The 18772-nt window shown below is 33.5% G+C and overlaps 1 non-coding gene across 1 annotated transcript; it reads right to left on the minus strand.

Annotated features, from left to right (window-relative positions):
* Nucleotides 1-421: 421 nt before the first annotated feature.
* LOC144322848 (small nucleolar RNA SNORA57) lies at nucleotides 422-562 on the minus strand. Its single transcript, XR_013388462.1, has one exon. It is a non-coding gene; the product is annotated as a small nucleolar RNA SNORA57 (small nucleolar RNA).
* Nucleotides 563-18772: the final 18210 nt, after the last annotated feature.

An 18772-nucleotide genomic window follows, 5' to 3' on the forward strand; every position in this document is an offset into this window, starting at 1 on the left:
GTATAGAACCACAAAGACTCTGAATAGCCAAAGCAATCTTGACAAAAAGAACAAAGCTGGAGGTTTGTTTTAGTTTCAAATTAAACTACAAGCTATAGTAATTAAAACAGTATGGTATTGGTATAAAAGCAGTTATATAGGTCAATGGAACAGAACACAGAGCCCAGAAAAAAAAACCATGGCATATATGGTCAAATTTATGACAAAGGAGTCAAGAATATATGTTGGGGAAAGGACAGCCTCTTCAATAAATGGTGTTGGAAAAACTGGACAACTACTTGCAAAAGAATAAAACTGGACCACCTCCTGGATTGTACACAAAAATTAACTCAAAATGGATTATAGAGTTGAACATAGGACCTAAAACCATAAAATCTTTATAAGAAAACATAGTTACAAACAACTTTTTTTTTTTTTTTTTCCGTGTCCCAGCGCTTGAGGATAGAACCAGCGGGCTGGAAGCCGTGGGCTCTAAAGACATGACACCGAGGGGGCCAGAGCCCTTTCTGCCTCCCCATACATTACAGGAATTGCACACCCAACCCCCGCCAAGAAAAGGAGGGTTAGTTGTAAGCAACTTGATATGAGTCTTGGTGATGATTTTTTTGAATCTGACATTAAAATTAAAAGCAACAAAAGCACAAATAAACAAGTGGGACTACAGCACACTAAAGAGCTTTTGCACATCAAAGAAACTATCAACAAAATTTAAAAACCACTTATTACATGGAAGAAAATATTTCAAATCATATATATGATAAGGGTTTAAATTCCAAAATATACAAAGAACTCATACAACTCAACAGCAAAAAAAAAAAAAAAAAAGCAATCAAGAAATGTCAGAAGATACAAATAGACATATTTTCAAAGAAAACATACACATAGCCAATAGGTACATGAAATGATGTTCAATGTAATTAGCTATTAGGGAAATGCAAATAAAAACCACAATAACATATCACTTCACACCTGTTAGAAAGAATATAATCAAAAAGATAAGAAATAACAAGTGTTGGCAAGGATGTCAAAAGAAGGGAACTACTGTGAACTGTTGGTAGAAATTTAATTTGGTACAACTGCTATGGAAAATAGTATGGAGGTTTCTAAAAAAATTAAATTTAGAAATCATATGACCCAGCAATTCCACTCCTGGGTATTTATTTGAAGAAAACAAAAATATTAACTATGAAAGATATATGTATCCCCATATTCATAGCAGCACTATTTATAATAGCATACAGAAACAACCTAAGTGTCCATTGATGGATAAATAAATTTAAAAAATTATGGTATATGTACAGTGGGCTATTACTCATCCATAAAAAATAAATATTGCCATTTGTGACAACACAGATGGACCTCAAGGACATTATGCTAAACAAATACCTTATGATCTATCTTATATGTTCAATCTAAAACAAACAAAAAAACATATCAAAACAACACGAAACACCACTAAGCTCACAGATGCAGAAGATAGATTGCTGGTTGCCAGAGGCAGGTGGTAGGGGGTGGGATAAATGAGTGTAGGGGATACAAAGATTTTTTTTAATTAAAAATGGTTATGCAGAGGAAGAGAGAAACCATGAAATTTTTTGATGGGAACCAATTCTGTTCATGAAGGAGGAAATCACTGATGTAATGTAATCCTCTACATGCTTACATCCTGGAACTCACCATATTTGTTCTTATATTTGTGTTTATGCATATCTGTTTCCCCTCTGACATTAATCTTCTAGTTATTCCCACCTTACTTCATCCAAAAGTTTCTCTGAGTCTCACACTCAGTTCTCCAATTGCCTCCTTGATGTTTTAAAGTTTTCTATCTTAGTAAACTCTATCCACTCTGTTGGATGCTACATTTATTATTTGAGTCCCTAAATCATGTCAAGAACTACAACTATAAGGAGTACAATACATAACTAAAATATTTCACTTGTTGTCAAGTAATTTACAATGTCATTATTTCATTAATTTATCCAACAAATATTTATTGAGCATCAGCTTTGTCCAAGGTGCTATCTCAAATACTGGGATGACAAAGTTACTGATTTTATGGAGCTTACAAAATAAAGGAGGTGAGTAGGAAAGTAGATAAAATAGATTGAGAAGGAGCTGTATAAGATGGTAATGAATCCTACAAAGTAAAATAAATCGGGATAATACATAAAAAATAGCAAGTTGATGTGATGGAAAGAAATTGGCACAAGGATAAATTTTCTGTTTTTTTTTTTTTATAATGTTTTTAAGATTTTACTTATTTAGTCACAGAGACATAGAGAGGAGAGAGAGAGAGGCAGAGACACAGGCAGAGGGAGAAGCAGGCTCCATGCAGGGAGCCCGACGCGGGACTCGATCCCAGGTCTCCAGGATCAGGTCCTGGGCTGAAGGTGGTGCTAAACTGCTGTGCCACCAGGGCTGCCCAATTTTCTGTTTTCTAATTCAATTTCTGTGTACTGAAATCTAACAAATGAAGATCTGCTAACTCTGCTTTATAAATTCAATATTTTTTTCAGATTACCTCCTTAATTGGGCATTTTGTGGAAAGTATCCTTACAAAATATCTTCATCGTTTTCTGAAATTACACATGCTTTCATATGTATATCAACTTAATTTACCGATTTACATTAACTTGTTCTACATTTATAAAGAAAACAGGCAGTAAAAGGACTAGTTGGATGTGCATGAATTTTTTTTATCAAGTCTCATGACGCTGGTGTGACCCTTCATTCCTCAGGTCACATTGGTCTGGAGGTAAAAATAGGATTATTTTAACAATAATAATCACAGTAACAATAAACACCCAGACTCATGTATGCATTTATATTGAGACTGGAAGCCATTTACAACCACATAGCTTACTCTCTATAGTAGATAGAGCTCCAATATACCAGGGAATATTCCCCAGGATGATAAAAGGTATAAAGAATTTCATTTTTCCTTCTAGGACCTTCCCTCAAATTCCATTTTTTAAAAGGAAACATGTTTGTTCTTTTTTTTAAAGATTTTTAAAATTCATTCATGAGAGACACACAGAGAGAGGGAGAGGTGAGACACAGGCAGAGGGAGAAGTAGGCTCCACGCAGGGAGCCCAATGTGGGACTCATCCAGGGACTCTAGGATCATGCCCTGGGCTGAAGGCAGGTGCTAAACCGCGGAGCCACCCAGGGATCCCTCAAATTCCATTTAGATAAATATCAAACCATTAGACTTTTCAATAAATAGTATCAAACAGCTTTTTACTCTCTAAAATCCTTTAAAATCCTCATTCTTGAATAAGTGTAGGAATTGATTTGGTGAAAAACTCAGATTAGCATTTCCAGAGAGTAAAAATAGTAAGTGCAAATACAAAGTCAGAAATACACACACACACACACACACACACACGCACACACACTTCCTGATGTGGACTGCAGAGTGATTAGTAAATAATGACAGAAATATGGACCAAGTTCATGAAGTCATTGTCTTATAAATAAGGATTTATTTTATTTTATCAGTGGTGGAAAAAATCAAATGGTGCATTTAAGCCAAGATTTTGCTATAGGCTATGTAAAAATTGGCTTGTGGGCTGGTCAGAAGAGAGAAAGAGACTGGAAGAAAAGGTAATGGTTAAGGAAAGAAAAACAAAAAAAGGATTCTGCTGGAATCCAGGACCAAAAGGATAAAATTTATGCTTAAGTATTAAGAAAATACAATAGATACATCTGAGTAATAATGAAGTGATTTTAGGTCAAGGTAGATGTGTATTATGAGAAGGGGGATCCCTTTTAGTCTAAAGTGTCTAATTCCAGAATTCCAGAATTGTATAGTCTCAATCACTCTAACAAGAGAGGAGATAAGGAGATAAGCTAATTCTACTGAGGAAATAGTTTAATTTTTGACTCGCTATGTTCCAATTGTCTATTGAATGTTTGATCAGACAAACCAAGTGGTAGGTGTACACTTTAGGATAGGAATTGCTATATATGTAGAAGAGACAATAATCTTTATATGTGGAAAAAGATTCTCTTGACCCAACTCTAGCCAGGCTCATCTAAGCCCTCTTCTTGATTAGAACTCAACTTTGGCTTGAATAAATACTGACAGTTCCTAGTAGCATCCTTGGGGTGCATCCCTAGATTCCCTTAAAGTACTTGGCTGGAAAAAATCAAGGCTGCCAAAAGGATTTGCTGTTTGTTCCACACGCGAAGGTAGAGACCCTGTCCAGTGCCTGGGGAGCATAGGAGCCTAACTTTGATGACTGTCTGTTAGCAAGCCCACACGGATTTCACAAACAATTCCTTCGGACTCTGGTCTTTCATTTCCCTCATTATGCTCAAGTACTCCCTCATTCTTCCTTAAAATAACTGTCTGTCCACAAATAAGAATGGAGCTCATTTTTTTCCCCCTACTGTCAGTAGCTACTGAATAAAAGCCATTTTAACTGTTTTAACTAAGGTCCAGCTGTATTGATCTCCGACAATATCCAATCATGAATTTGGACATACTTATGTGGGGAGCCTGTAAAATGACAAGACAAAAAGATTAGCACATGAATCCTCAGTGTGATGAGCAGAAGGAGAGTTTGGAAAGGATCCTCTGGAGGGAGGAAGAAGAAGAAACAACTAGAAAGCAGGAAAGATTCTAGTTTTAGAAATCTGTAATGTCCTTAAATTTTTTAAAATAAAAAATTAAAAGCTGTAATATCTTGAATTGATAATATTCTGATAGGTAGTAGCTAAATCATGCTAATAGGGTGTTTTGAAGATGGTTGCAAATTACTTGATTATGTACAGTCTCTTAAAGAAGGACACAAGACATAATCTAATCATAATTAATCTCTTGGGTTTTTTAATTTTTCTTATCTTCCTCTTATTTTAGCCTCATTCAATCTCTAGTTTCTTAACTTCTTAGTTTGTTTCTCCAGCATCTAATGCAAATTTTTTGGTATCCCAGACCATAGCTTGTTTCTTCACTGTTGGATAAGACTAATGACCTAAGGCTTAAGTTTCTTTGATGTCCTCAGAAAATATCTTTTAGGGGCTGGATCCAGAGTCCACAACATGTAAGTGGTTTGGTAGGATGTGCATTAGAAGCTTTACCTTACCCAGAAATAGGCAGATGTCAGTGGTGCATAGAAACATCGTAACTACTTGTAATTTATATATTTAAAAAAAACAGCCAACAAATATTACAACTTTATATAAGACAGCATTAGTATAAATTGTGAGTAACTGCGTATGCGAGTGTGTGTGTCTGATATCTACTCTAGAATTAGATATGTTCTTGATAAGCAAGATCCAGGGTTTTACTCAGAGGAAGGATGAATCCCAATCTGAGCCTTGGGATTTAAAAACAAGGCAGGAATCTGAACTGTAACATAACAGAAGATCCACAGACACAATGAGTCATTTTAACCTTTGTGCACTGGCTTTATAGTATTATTCTCTTTCATTTGTTGTTGCTTTGTTGTGTTGTGTCTTATGGATTCTTTTCTAGTCTGATGAATTTTCACCATGTTTCTAATTTTATTTTCTTCATGGCTTATTTTGTCCCCTTATTCCTTTTAATGCATTTTAGTTTACTTACAAATGTTTCTTACATACCCTGTTACGTCTCAATTTAATTCTGTTGTCTTTTAATGTTAGCCAACACACTCCTCATAGGTTTTTCACTGACAAAGTGCAACTTTTCTAGAGTTCAATCTGTTTTTTTTTTTTTTTATAATGATTCATTTGGGGGAATGTTTTTACCTTTGAGCTTTTAGCTTGGAGGTCCCTTTTTCTTTGGTTTGAATTATTTTTCATAATCCTTATAGCTTTGTTATTATTCCCTTAGTTATTTTCAAATGAAATGTCCAGGTATCCACATTTGTGTTTGTCTTAGGTTCCTTTCTTTGTTCATACAGGCATTGATTGAAGTCTTTTCCTCAGATTAGCAGCTAGAGAATAGATTACCATTTATAGTTTTCACACCAGTTCTATTTTCTAGCCCACAACTGCTCCTGATGTTGCCTCTATTTCTTATTCTCATACTTTAAATAATGAAACTCATTGGCATCTACAATCCCCATGATTTCCTGCTCCCAGCCTCCTTTCAACTCTGCTGTCACAAATAGCAATGGAAGCCACTTTCTCTGGGCAATATTATTTGCCAGTCTCCCTTTTCCTGTTATTTTTTAAAGGCATAAGGGTGCTATGAAACTGCCATCGATGGTTCTTATAAGGGAAGACTACACACAAGAGCCATCAGGTCACAATCCAAATATAAAATTTACTAGTTTCATTTATCTGTAGAAGGAGCAAAGAGAATTCTCTTATAAAAAAGCCTGTAAATATGGAAGGTTATGTGGAAGAAGGATTACCCCTATTATCTTACATCTAGATCTTGGAAACTATATCGACTTGAGGTGACCAGGTGAGTTTACTCTCTGGGGCCAAAAGCAAAGGAGATGGTTGTAGGAAGAAAATAAAAGGGAGTGAAGATAATAACTTTCTATGTTTCATTCTGGGCTGGAAAAGAGAAAGCAGCCAGCCTTGCCTCAGCTTTTTAAGCACAGTATATTGCTTAGTGGTAAAATCTATCTCCAGGAATTGTAAGAGGGCTAAGTTACCAAAACATAGATACTGAGAACAGAACCAGTCACACTAATAACTGTGCTCCACAAAACACACACACGCCATTACCAGTAGTAAGGAGGAGAATTGTATGCAGTAATTCCATGGAAATTTGAAGATGAGTTTGTATCGGATAGGGGATGAAAGGGGCTCTGAAGGTTATTGTTCCTTTTCCCAACTGTCTTATTTCATTATATTTCTGAATATAGAAAGATTGTGTATAGAAGAGAGAGAGAGAGAGAGAGCAGTAATCTGAAAATTCCAAGAATATTTTTTTTCAGTAAAGATAGGGTTGTCATATTTTCTACAGTTCTTGAAAAAGGAGATGTAACAAGACTTGCCATGTTTTGTGAGGACAAGTGGTATAGTAAAAATAAATAATAAATAAATAAATAAATAAATAAATAAATAATATTTCAAGAAGCAAATCCTAGATCTGCTTTTCTAAACCTAGCAGCATCAATTTTGTATGTACTGAAAATTTCAGATTTCCATCAATTGCTTTAAATCTTACTTTTTAGTAGTGATATCATGTTTCCATTTTTATTGCAATTTTTTTTGTATTCTATTGGAGAGTTGAAAGAGACTGCATTATATGACGCCAGTCAAATACTTTTTTAAAAAAAGATTTTATTTATTCATGAGAGACACACACAGAGAGAGAGAGAGAGAGAGAGAGAGGCAGAGACACAGGCAGAGGGAGAAGCAGGCTCCATGCAGGGAGCCTGATGTGGGACTCCATCCTGAGACTCCAGGATCACGCCCTGGGCTGAAGGCAGGCGCTAAACCACTGAGCCACCTAAGGATCCCCTCAAATACTTTTTTAAAACCAACAAATCGTTTATTCTTTTAAAAAGAATACATATATTTAAATAATAAACAAGTGAGTCACTTTCTATTATGACTAATAGAATGTCTCGTGATTTGTTTTAAAAACTGTATCCTACACATTTAGAGATTGCATGGAAAATCAACAGTGTGTCAAAAGCACATCCTCAGGCACATGCATATGTGAGTGTATGTATGTGTGTGCGTGTGGGAAGGAATAAAAGGTCATGTTTGTATGAAGGAAAAGACTACAGTTGCCTCTAATAGCAGTATTATACCAATATTTTTATACTACAGAAACAAATAACTGTTGATAAAGTAGAATGGACCATAAACTCTATGAGCTTACACTTACCTGTTTTATTGTAATGCAAAGCCTAAGACATAAAAAGAACTCAATAAATACTTGTTAAATAACAAATTAGAGATTGGTATATTATCTGAAAATGTCTTTCTCTAGTAGACTATGTAGTAAGATAAAAGAAGATAGTACTTGTAGAAAAAGAAAAGCTGAATTTTATTTATTTCACGGTTGGTTTCTCTAAGAACATCCCAACAAGGATTGCAATTAGCAGTCAAACTAGTCAAGTGTTTGTAGGTATGTTGCAAACATGTGTTCATTTAACTTAGAAAAGCGATACTAAGACCTTTGGAAGAATTTTCATGCACTTTTTTTTTCCCCTGGATCTGTAGCCAGAGGATAAACAAGGTAGCAAGTGAAGCTAGAAAAACTATTAGTAGAATAGCATTTAAAATAATAAGAATAAAAATAAAATCATATGCTGTGACCCAGAACAGTGTTGTAATTAAATTTACTGGGGCAGAAAATTTACTTTGTGAATTAATATCACCTTTTGGCAATTTAATGTCTTTCAGTGTAAGTACAAATCCATATTATCTTTCCATCTATTTTATAATAAGAATATTTACTGCAAGTGCCTTCTTAAAAATAGAAACCACTACTTTTAAGTCTAAGGACATGTCTAAAACCAACCTCTCACAGTTATTTTAGCTTTTTTTTTTCTTTCTAAAACTTTATCCAAAAAAGGCGAACTAAAATTTATTTAGTATAAGCATGGAAGGGGTAAAATTTGATCAGTCACTAATAACTACCATTGGCTTCACATGGGAAACTGTTACTGAGATACATGTTAAGAAACTCACTTTATTCTCCCTGGAGATAATTGTATTTACTCATTTCCATGAAGGAGACTGTAACTTACTTGACTTCTTCCTACACTCTCATTATTCTTACTGAAAGGAAGAGTAGTAAAATATCTAATGGGGATTTTGTAGTTTTGCCTTTCCTCTTACTCTGTGCTGCTGGAGCCTCTGGGCTCTGTCCTTGCCCTTGCCTCAAGTTCAACGAGCAAGGTCTGTTCCTGTGAGCCCAGGTCTGTAGTTTTTCTAGCAGCATCTGTTATGGTAGGGCAGTCTACTTCTGGTTAGCAGGTTCGATCCCCCATATTATGTCCCTGTGGTATTATTAGGTTGTTCTTATTTTAGAGTTGGTAATAGAAGTGACTTTTTGAAAACTGGAGTATAGTTGACACACACTGTTACATTAATTTCAGGTGTACAACATAGTGAGTCCACAAAGTCTATATGTTATGCTGTAGAAAGCTGACATACTTGACTCTCCCTTTCTGACTTCTCTTTCCTAACTGGTTCAGAAGTCAGGAGCAGAGATAGAGATGCTGTTTATAGAGTTCTCTGGAACTCTCATGTCATGGAAAATGTAAAACATTTATGTCAAGAAATATGGTTCAGACTAAAAAAAGAAAATTGGGTGCCAAAATTATCCTAAGTCATTAATGGCTAAGAAATGTTGATCTTTTATCCTTATCAAATAAATGGGTATTCTAACTCTTTACCAGATGCATCTATCCCAGATATTATGGAATTAATGTTAAAATATGGAAACTACCTTCCTGGAATAAACGGCTTAGCACACACCCTCTATGTTTCTGTGGTGATACACTCAGCTTAGGTTGAATCAGCTCACCGACAGCCAGTAATTTCTTCATTGCAAAGAAGCATATGCTGAAGATCTCTGTATGAACAACCAATTTGTTGGTATAGATTATCTCACAGGAGAACAGAATTGTATAGTAGCAAAATGTAGGGTCTTTCCTTATTTTAATGTCTTCATACGAGATAGTTTTTACCACTAATAATTATAATTACTAAAAACATCATCTTTTCTTCATAAAGTCTTGAAAAGTAAAATAATACATTTTTTTTGCTTAGTTTTAGAATCCTCATTATATTTACCTTTTTATAAAGTGCTTAATAGATTCTTACAGCACTATGGATTATTTTTGGTCTTATTTATTCATTCATTTGGAAATGCTGACTGACACCTACTCTGTTTGAGACAATGTGATTATAAGGAAATGTACAATCATGAATAACACAGCTGCTCTCATGGAGCTCACTTCATTTATTTTACAAAATTGGGATAATAATATTTATAGATACTATTTTATAAAATTCTTTTTAACATGATAGAATGTTTTAGGTTCTTATATTGTAAAATATTATTTAAAAATATCTTTGTAATGGGGTGCCTGGGTAGCTCAGCGGGTTAAACGTTTGCCTTCCACTCAGTTCATGATCCCAGACTCCTGGGTCTGAGACCCTTGCCCAGGCTCCCCACTCAGCAGAAATTCTGCTTCTCCCTCCGCCCTTCCTTTTGCTTGTGCTCTCTCTCTAACAAATAAATAAAATCTTTTTAAAAAGAAAGAAAATACCATTGTAAGATATTTGTATAATGTTGCGCTTATGGATAAATCACAATATACTAAATCAATTTCTAATTTTTAGACAGTTTGGCTGTTTCCGATTTTTAAAAATTACAATAATGTTGCAATGACAAACTATATGCAGTCATTTTAAAGTATATCTGGATTTTTGGGGAGGGATCAATTTTAAGGTCCAAACTTTTAATCTTTTAAAAAACATTTTATAAATATTGCCAAGTGCACATGATTTTCTAACTCAAGTATCTTCTATAACTCTTGGTTGACTTGTGCAAAAAAAGCATTATACTCTATACGTCATTTAAAATGTGTGCAGCTTTAATAATAAAATATATAGCTCAATTAAATAAATCTTGTAACCTAATCATCTTAAACTGCTTCTAGATTTTCAAGACACTTTTTTTCCAAGGTATTCCCTCAACTGAAAAAGACATTTAGATAAGCCAATTTTAGGTGAACCCTAATATATGTAATTTATTTCTTGTCTACCTCTAAAACCCAGTACTTCTTGAAGGTCTGAGGGTTATTAGAGCACAGTAATCAATGTTCATAACAGTTGAATGGTGAAATTGCTTTCAGTTCAGTAGATGTTAAGTTATGGATTATTTCAATGGTAATTACTTATATTATCAGGCTATTAAGTATGTACTGATTGCTTTTTTTAATAAATTTATTTTTTATTGGTGTTCAATCTACCAACATACAGAATAACACCCAGTGCTCATCCCGTCAAGTGCCCCCTCAGTGCCCGTCATCCATTCACCCCCGCCTCCAGCCCTCCTCCCCTTCCACCACCCCTAGTTCATTTCTCAGAGTTAGGAGTCTTTATGTTCTGTCTCCCTGATTGCTTTAAGATTATTCTCATTCTAGAAAGATTTTTTTAAAGATTTATTTATCTATTTTTAGAGAGAGAAGGGGCAGAGGGAAAGGGAGAGAATCTCAAGCAGACTTCATGCTGAGAGTGGAGCCCCACACAGGGCTCCACCTCATGACCCTGAGATCATGACCCTAGTGGAAGCCAACAGTTGGAGGCTCAACCAACTGATCCACACAGGCACCCCCAGAAAGTTTTCTGTTATCTCCGTTGTTACTTACTAATTTGGAAAGCATATAAGTACTCTTTCCTAATATGATTTTTCACACCTCGCTCATATGGGTCAAAGTCTTTAAAATCTCAAAAAAATTATATATATATATGTACATATATATATATAGTGTGTAAAAGAGTAAGTAAAACAGTGAGAATGTAGCTCTAACCTCTGAAATATTATCTAAAGTCACTGAAAGATTATAATTTTCATCCTTTTACTCAAAGTAGAATAAAATAGTATCGTTTTCCCATCTGAATTACATTGCTAGCTCAGGTCAGATCAATGGCAAATTTAAATGGAACATTTTATAACAGTTTCTCTATTTGAATAGTTTCCAATAGTTTAGAACTTTGAATGTTAAACTATTCATAAATAATAAAAATGACAGAAAAAAGTCTTCATTTTAAAGGTGACCCATATTCATTAAAAAATGTTCACTCTCTTTAGTAAAGGAAAATTTGAAACGTTCACTAATGGTTTCACTTAGCAAGATAATTTTTTTTACCTGGGTAATCATGGATTTATAAATTTACGTGATATAGCCAAAAATTAGCTGAGTTCTGTGAATCAATGCAATCTTTGTGTGTGTGTAAAATATTTTATTTCAAATATTAATTATACTCTTCAAATAAATGAAATGTTTTTATCAAATAATTATACTAATAAATTATATAATTTTTATTTATTGTTTTTGTAGATTAAACTCTTCTTAATTAGACAGTAATTATCTCTATAGTTTTAATATTATTGGATATTTGCAAAATGTATTGGTCATTACACATCTCATTCTTTAAGAGGCCATGTAGTTAATTAAATGGATAATTGATTTAATGGATTTCTTACACTAACAAAGGTAAAGAACTTTTGTGCCCTTTATTTATTCTTTGAAGATCACACACACAAGCACACACACAACTAGAAGTAGTACCCAGGTATGAAGAATTCACAATTCTTAAAGAGTATTTACAGCTAATTCTTGAGTACTTATTATTACTTATTACCAGGCACTATTTTTTAAAATTTAAATTCAATTAGCCAACATAAACTACATACTTAATTTCAGATGTAGAGTTCAATGATTTATCAGTTGAGTATAACACCCAGTGCTCATCATATCATGTGCCCTCCTTACACCTATCACCCAATTACACCATCCCCTCACCTACCTCCCCTCCAGAAACCCTCAGTTTGTTTCCTATAGTCTCTCATGATTTTTCTCCCTTTCTGATGACTTCCCATTTAGTTTTCCCTCCCTTCCCCTATGATCCTCTGTGTTGTTTCCTATATTTTACATATGGATGAAACCATATGACAATTATCTCTCTCTGATTGACTTATTTCACTCAACATAATACCCTCTAGTTCACCCACATCAATGTAAATGTAAGTATTCCGACTTTCTGATAGCTGAGTAATATCCCATCCCAGTAATATCCCATCTTATTTATCCATTTATCTGTTGATGGACATCTCAGCTCTTTCCACAGTTTGGCTATTATGGACATAGCTGCTCTGAACACTGGGGTGCAGGTGACCCTTCAGGTCACATTTATATCTTTGGGGTAAATACCTAATAATACCCAATAATGCACGATTTTATTTACTTCATATGTGTCAACTCATGGGTCTCCTTTGAGTAAGATGAAAATGTGCTCTCATGCATGAGGAAAATGAACACTGAAAAATTACTGAAAATAACGTGTCTAAGTTCTTATATTTTGTTAAGTGGCAAAGCCAAGATTTGCATCCAAAGCATTTAGACTTATAAATACAGTCTCTTGAACATCATGTTACAAGGCACCTGGGTGGCTTGGTGGTTTAGCAACTGCCTTTGGCTCAGGTTGTGATCCTAGGGTCCTGGGATTGAGTTCCACAGCAGGCTTCCTACAAGGAGTCTGCTTCTCCCTCTACCTATGTCTCTGTCTCTCTCTCTTTCTTGTCTCTCATGAATAAATAAATAAAATCTTTAAAAATCATCTAAGTGATTACAAGATTAAAATAAAAAGTATTATTAAGTATTGGATGAATTCTATGCTGTTTTGGGATATTAGCAAAAGTTTTCAATGTATATAGCCGTGGCTATTCTGCAATGTTGTCATGATAGTATTCAGAAGACAATCAACACTTTTCTAAACAAAGATGACTTATAACTGTTAACTAAAACTTAACTGTTCCTTGGATATTATTTTTAAAAATTAGGCTGGAGTTTTATACTCTATTATTATTAGAGTATACCAATATGTTAAATGACTACAAAATGGGGGCAAAAGAGTAAGAAGACAAATGTTATTATTGGGTAGATAATGAGATTCTGATTTAAAATAATTTCAGGCAATTAAGTAGCATTATCAATAGTATGATTTTAACTATTTTCACGTAAGTTACTTTTTTAGTGTGTAGTAATAATATTCACTTAAAATACATTTTTGAAGTGAGCATTGTGCACATCAATCTAATTTTAATGGCAAGAATTTAGGCAATTTCCACCTAGAATGATTAGGAAGTAATTGTAATATGTTCTATCATTCTACATCATAATAGGACAAGTTGATCAATAGAAATGGCAAACTCATAACTATATTTTCCAGCATTCTTCTAAAAAAAAGAAAAGAAATCGATGGGGCATTTTTTCTTAGAGTATGCACAGAATCCTATGGAAGCATCCATTTTAATAAAGCAATTACTACCAACAATGAAGAATAAAATAATGAAATAACAACTACAATCCGAAAAGATTCACCACTAATTTTCATGAATTATCAGACAGGAAGTACAGAAGCATTATGAATGATTTCTCTGAAATCTAGATTCAATTAAGAAAGCAGTCTTTGAGAAAAGATCATGTATATTCAATATCAAAAACAATAAATGGCAGATATGAGGATGAAACTCAGTCTAGATGAATCTAAATCCTATTCTCTTTCTACACCTATCTGAATATAATGTTTTGTTAGTATAGTCTATCACCAAAAGATTTCAAGAGAGTTTTGCCAATTATTTTAAAATCCATATTAAGTAACATTCTTTTAGAATCATATCATATGAATACTGAGTTGGTTCTAAGAATCATGTGAAGTAGCAGATTTGTTACTAACCATTCTTTTATCAACATAAGATGACATTTCTCACTTGTTAAATGCAGTGGAATTTGATGTGAATAGACAGAGCCATGACCTGACTGTAGTCTGATTTTGTTGGACATAGGGCAGATCGCCTAACATACTATCACTTCCTTTTATCTTCTTGTCTCAGAATTTCTTTGCTTTTATTACACAATTTTCCCATTTCCAGGCCAACATGCCCCTAAGAACTAATGCCGCTCAGAGATTGAATCCTGAACTTCCAATATAATTTTATTGTTAAATCTGATTTAAGTTCCTTCATTACATGCTTCTACTTCTGCAAAATAACAACCAAATTTTAAATTAAAAATATTTACTATAGGGCAGCCCCCGTGGCTCAGTGGTTTAGCGCCGCCTTCAGCCCAGGGTATGGTCCTGGGGACCCAGGATCGAGTCTCACTCAGGCTCCCTGCATGGAGCCTGCATCTCCCTTTGCCTGTGTCTCTGCCTCTCTCTCTCATTCCTCTCTCTCTCTGTCTGTGTCTCTCATGAATAAATAAATAAAAATATTTTTAAAAAAGAAAGATATTCACTATAGGTGAATGTTCATAATGACTATAAACTTTTATAAATTTAATTATTTAGGTGTTCATATTTTCCTACACTTTTACTCTAATAATATGTTTACTGAATACCAAGTATTTTTCTAACATTTATGATATCTAAAAATGCAATGAAATTCCAGACTTGATATAATTACTATCTGATATATCTTTCATTTTTTATTCCTGAGATTGTGTGTAAGAAATATTCACGTTATCTAAAATCTGTTGCACTGTTATTTCATGCCAGTAGTGGCCATAACCTTCCACACTATATAGAAGAGGCCAAAGGTAGTTAAAAACTTACTAAAGGAAATAGAAGAAGTCCGATTCAAGCCAGGCCTGCATGACTCCTGAGCCAGAGTTCGTCAATGCCTGTATTACATGCAATAGCTCAATAGATTCCATTACCAATTTTCAGCCTGAATTTTGGGCAGTTACTGTACGTCTAAAAGACTGTATTTAGTTTCTCTTTTAATTTTGCCCCTAGAAGCTTTTTCTTCAAGCCAGAAAGATCTCATTTCCTCCTCCCTCTCTCCCTGTCTCTCATTTCTAATAACTCCTTTTACAAAAAAGAAATAAATTTTTTGTTGATTTTATCATTTTATCACTTACAATTAGAGTGTGATGGATATAGTTTAAAGGAAAAATCCCAAAATATTAAATAAGTGATCTGAGTCAGAGACATATAAAAAACTAGAATGAAATACTCTTTAAAGTACTTTAAGTAATCTAGTTAAATTTCAACTCCGAAGTGTAAAGTTCCCTAGGTGCTATGCATCAGCTTTCATCACAAATTACTACTGGTGAATACTCCTTTAATTTTGATGGGAGCAGTAAAATGATTTTTGAAAGGCAAATAACTGGGGAGATGACAAAGAAGAGAGAATACTGAGATGAAAATAACATGCAAGTAACTGAGAGTTAATTTAAAAACTCTACTTTTGATGTTTGATATGATTATGTGCATTATATATGGTATGCATATTCTGCATCAAGCAGCCAAGCGTGGCCAGCCTACCAAGGCCAGATAACTGAAGACATATGGAGAATAATAAAATAAATTGAGAAAGTTAAGCAAGGTTGTGTGTGTGTGTGTGTGTGTGGTCCATACCTTTGATATGTCAAATGCTGAAGAATAGTTAAGCATGAAATATGTAGCAGTTGTAATTTGAATGTAGCATATTATCACAGTATTAACAACTGACATTTTAATAGCTGTTTGTCTAATCATCACTTCTGCTGAGGGAAATGTTTGGTGGAAGTTGAACTTTCAAAGGGCCCTTTTAAAAGTTGGGGCTTGAGGATCCCTCGGTGGCTGCTTGGGCCAAAGGCAGGTCCTGGGATCGAGTTCCGCATTGGGTCCCTGCATGGAACCTGCTTCTCCCTCTGCCTCTCTCTCTCTCTCTCTGTCTGTCATGAATAGATAAATAAAATTTAAAAACAAACAAACAAAAAAGACTTGAGGTTCTGAGTGATTACTGCTAGACTGTATTTTGTTCTCTCACAAAGGAACCATTGGGTAGGTTAATAAAACTTTCAAAGTCATCAATTAGGTGAAGACAAATGGAAAACATAATAATTGTCTAAGTAAAAAATCAAGGTCAACTTATTTAGCAAAATATGTGTGCTTTAGGTATGGCAATAAAATAAATCCGTATCACTGTACTAGTAGCTAGGGAACTTATGTAGACTTAGGGGGATTGTGATGTTCAACACTGCACAGTGAAGATTCTGTAATAAGCAACTGAATCCAAAACAAACTATCTTCTGTAGAAACAAATAGGAAAAGAAATTGAGATACATGAAAGTACTTCAGAATTGTTACCATCTTAAAACTTGCTATATTTTCTTCCTTTAAAATATCAGTGTATATTGGTCTGAAGTCTTACATACTTTTGGTTCACACATTTTTTGGTTTTTATAACTGATCTCCTTCCACTTTTGTAAGTCAACAAATATATTTGGAGGCAAAGCTGAGTCAAATATATAATATTATACTTCAGTACTTTTGGGTTTTGGGGGGATTTGGGGTTATCTTTTTCTTTCATTTTTGTTTTTTACTCAAAAACTTAGTGATTTTTTCCTATTTGAATTCTTTTGATTTATTATAATACCTAAGTGTTTAGGGCTCATTTATTTTTATAAACCCAACATAAGAAATATAATACCAGATGTAAGGACTTAGAGATTTTTATGTTTAATTCATTCTTACAAAAGTCTTTCCAGGACTCTAAATTTTTGTTTTACTCTATTTACATTTAAAGCTTGTAAGGCTTTATTTTTGCCTTGATATTTTGTTTGGATATTATTTTGTGTATTATGCCATTAAAAACCCCTTTTTCTTCCAAATGTTGGCCAGCTATCCCTTCATAATAGCATGAGTTAGACCTTACGTTTCTTATGTTTTTTTCTTCAGTGATTTAATAATATTCCATTTCTTTCATGTACAAAATTATCTTTTGAGGATACCTTATTTTAGCTTACCACACAATGTTAATTTATTCATAATTCTTAATTTTCAAATACATTTTGTTTACTTTAATGTATTTCCTCTAGCTGATAAATTTGAGCATTTATAATTTCATTTCTATTGTATTTTTTGGTTATCATTTGCCTAGCAAATCTTGAGCCATAGTTATTTTTTCTCAACCTGATAGGTTTTTATTTTTATGATTTATTATTCTTTGTATTTTTCCTTTTTGAATATCTACAAAGAGAAATAGGTGTTTCTCTTTCAAAATTTGATATTCTGTTGTATCAAGGAGAATATCTTTCAACTAGCAATTGCTAAGATTTATTTTTATCACAGGGATTTAGGTAAATACACACACAGACATACAAACACATGTTTGCATATAGCCATTAATGTTTTAAATTTATTTAGTGTATATCTTTCATTCCAGAATAATGTTTTAAAAAGGCAAGATATATTATGATAATGCAATAACACAAAAAATTCTCCTGATTTATTTTTAAAACAAAGCAGATGACTATAGTGTATGAGTATTAGAGAATATATAATTGAAATTTATTGTTGCAGTTAAATAAAATTTAAGAAGAAAATAATCTGAGATATATCAATGATGTAGATAGTAGCATTGTACATGTAATAATATCTTATAAGTGGAAAGTGAATCTCATAAAGGTTGTAATTTCTTTTTTTTTTATATGAACAAATCAATGTTTTCTGTGTGCACATGGGTTCCTGTCTTTTGGTAGGTTTCTCTAATGCATAATATCTGTATATATATATTATGTATAATATCTGTCTCTCTTTTTCTCTTACACACACACACACACAGAATTTAAAATAGCTCACATGCAACAAAATTACAAAACAACTAATTTTGCAAAGTATAGGTAAGAGGAAGGATATCGAAAATATAAGATCTTTCTGATCATAGGTAGCAAATTGAGGGACTCATGACAGAAGATTTCCATGAATGATGATCTTTGATCCCATGGAACCTTTAGAGTTCATAAGATTCAGATCCTGCTGTTGGAATTTACAAGGTGTGAATTGGATCTTCAGAATAAGACATTCAAGACTTGAAGGTGAAAGTAAGAATTATGCAAAGTAACCCTTTAGTTAATTGAGCATGTATATCAAATTTAAACAAAATACATATGATCATCTTTAGAGAGTCTGATTAAGTGGTCTAAAGTGAGTCATGGGCATAAGAACTATTTAAAGCTCTCCAGGGACTTCCACTTCCAGAAAGATGGAGTAAAAAGACACTTTTCCCTATTACTCTTGATAATTAAATCTAAAAACCTTGAACATATTATATAAAATATACATAAGGAGACTTTCATACGTAGAG

The sequence above is a fragment of the Canis aureus genome, chromosome 10 (genome assembly GCF_053574225.1).
Source record: "Canis aureus isolate CA01 chromosome 10, VMU_Caureus_v.1.0, whole genome shotgun sequence".
Classification (NCBI taxonomy): domain Eukaryota; kingdom Metazoa; phylum Chordata; class Mammalia; order Carnivora; family Canidae; genus Canis; species Canis aureus.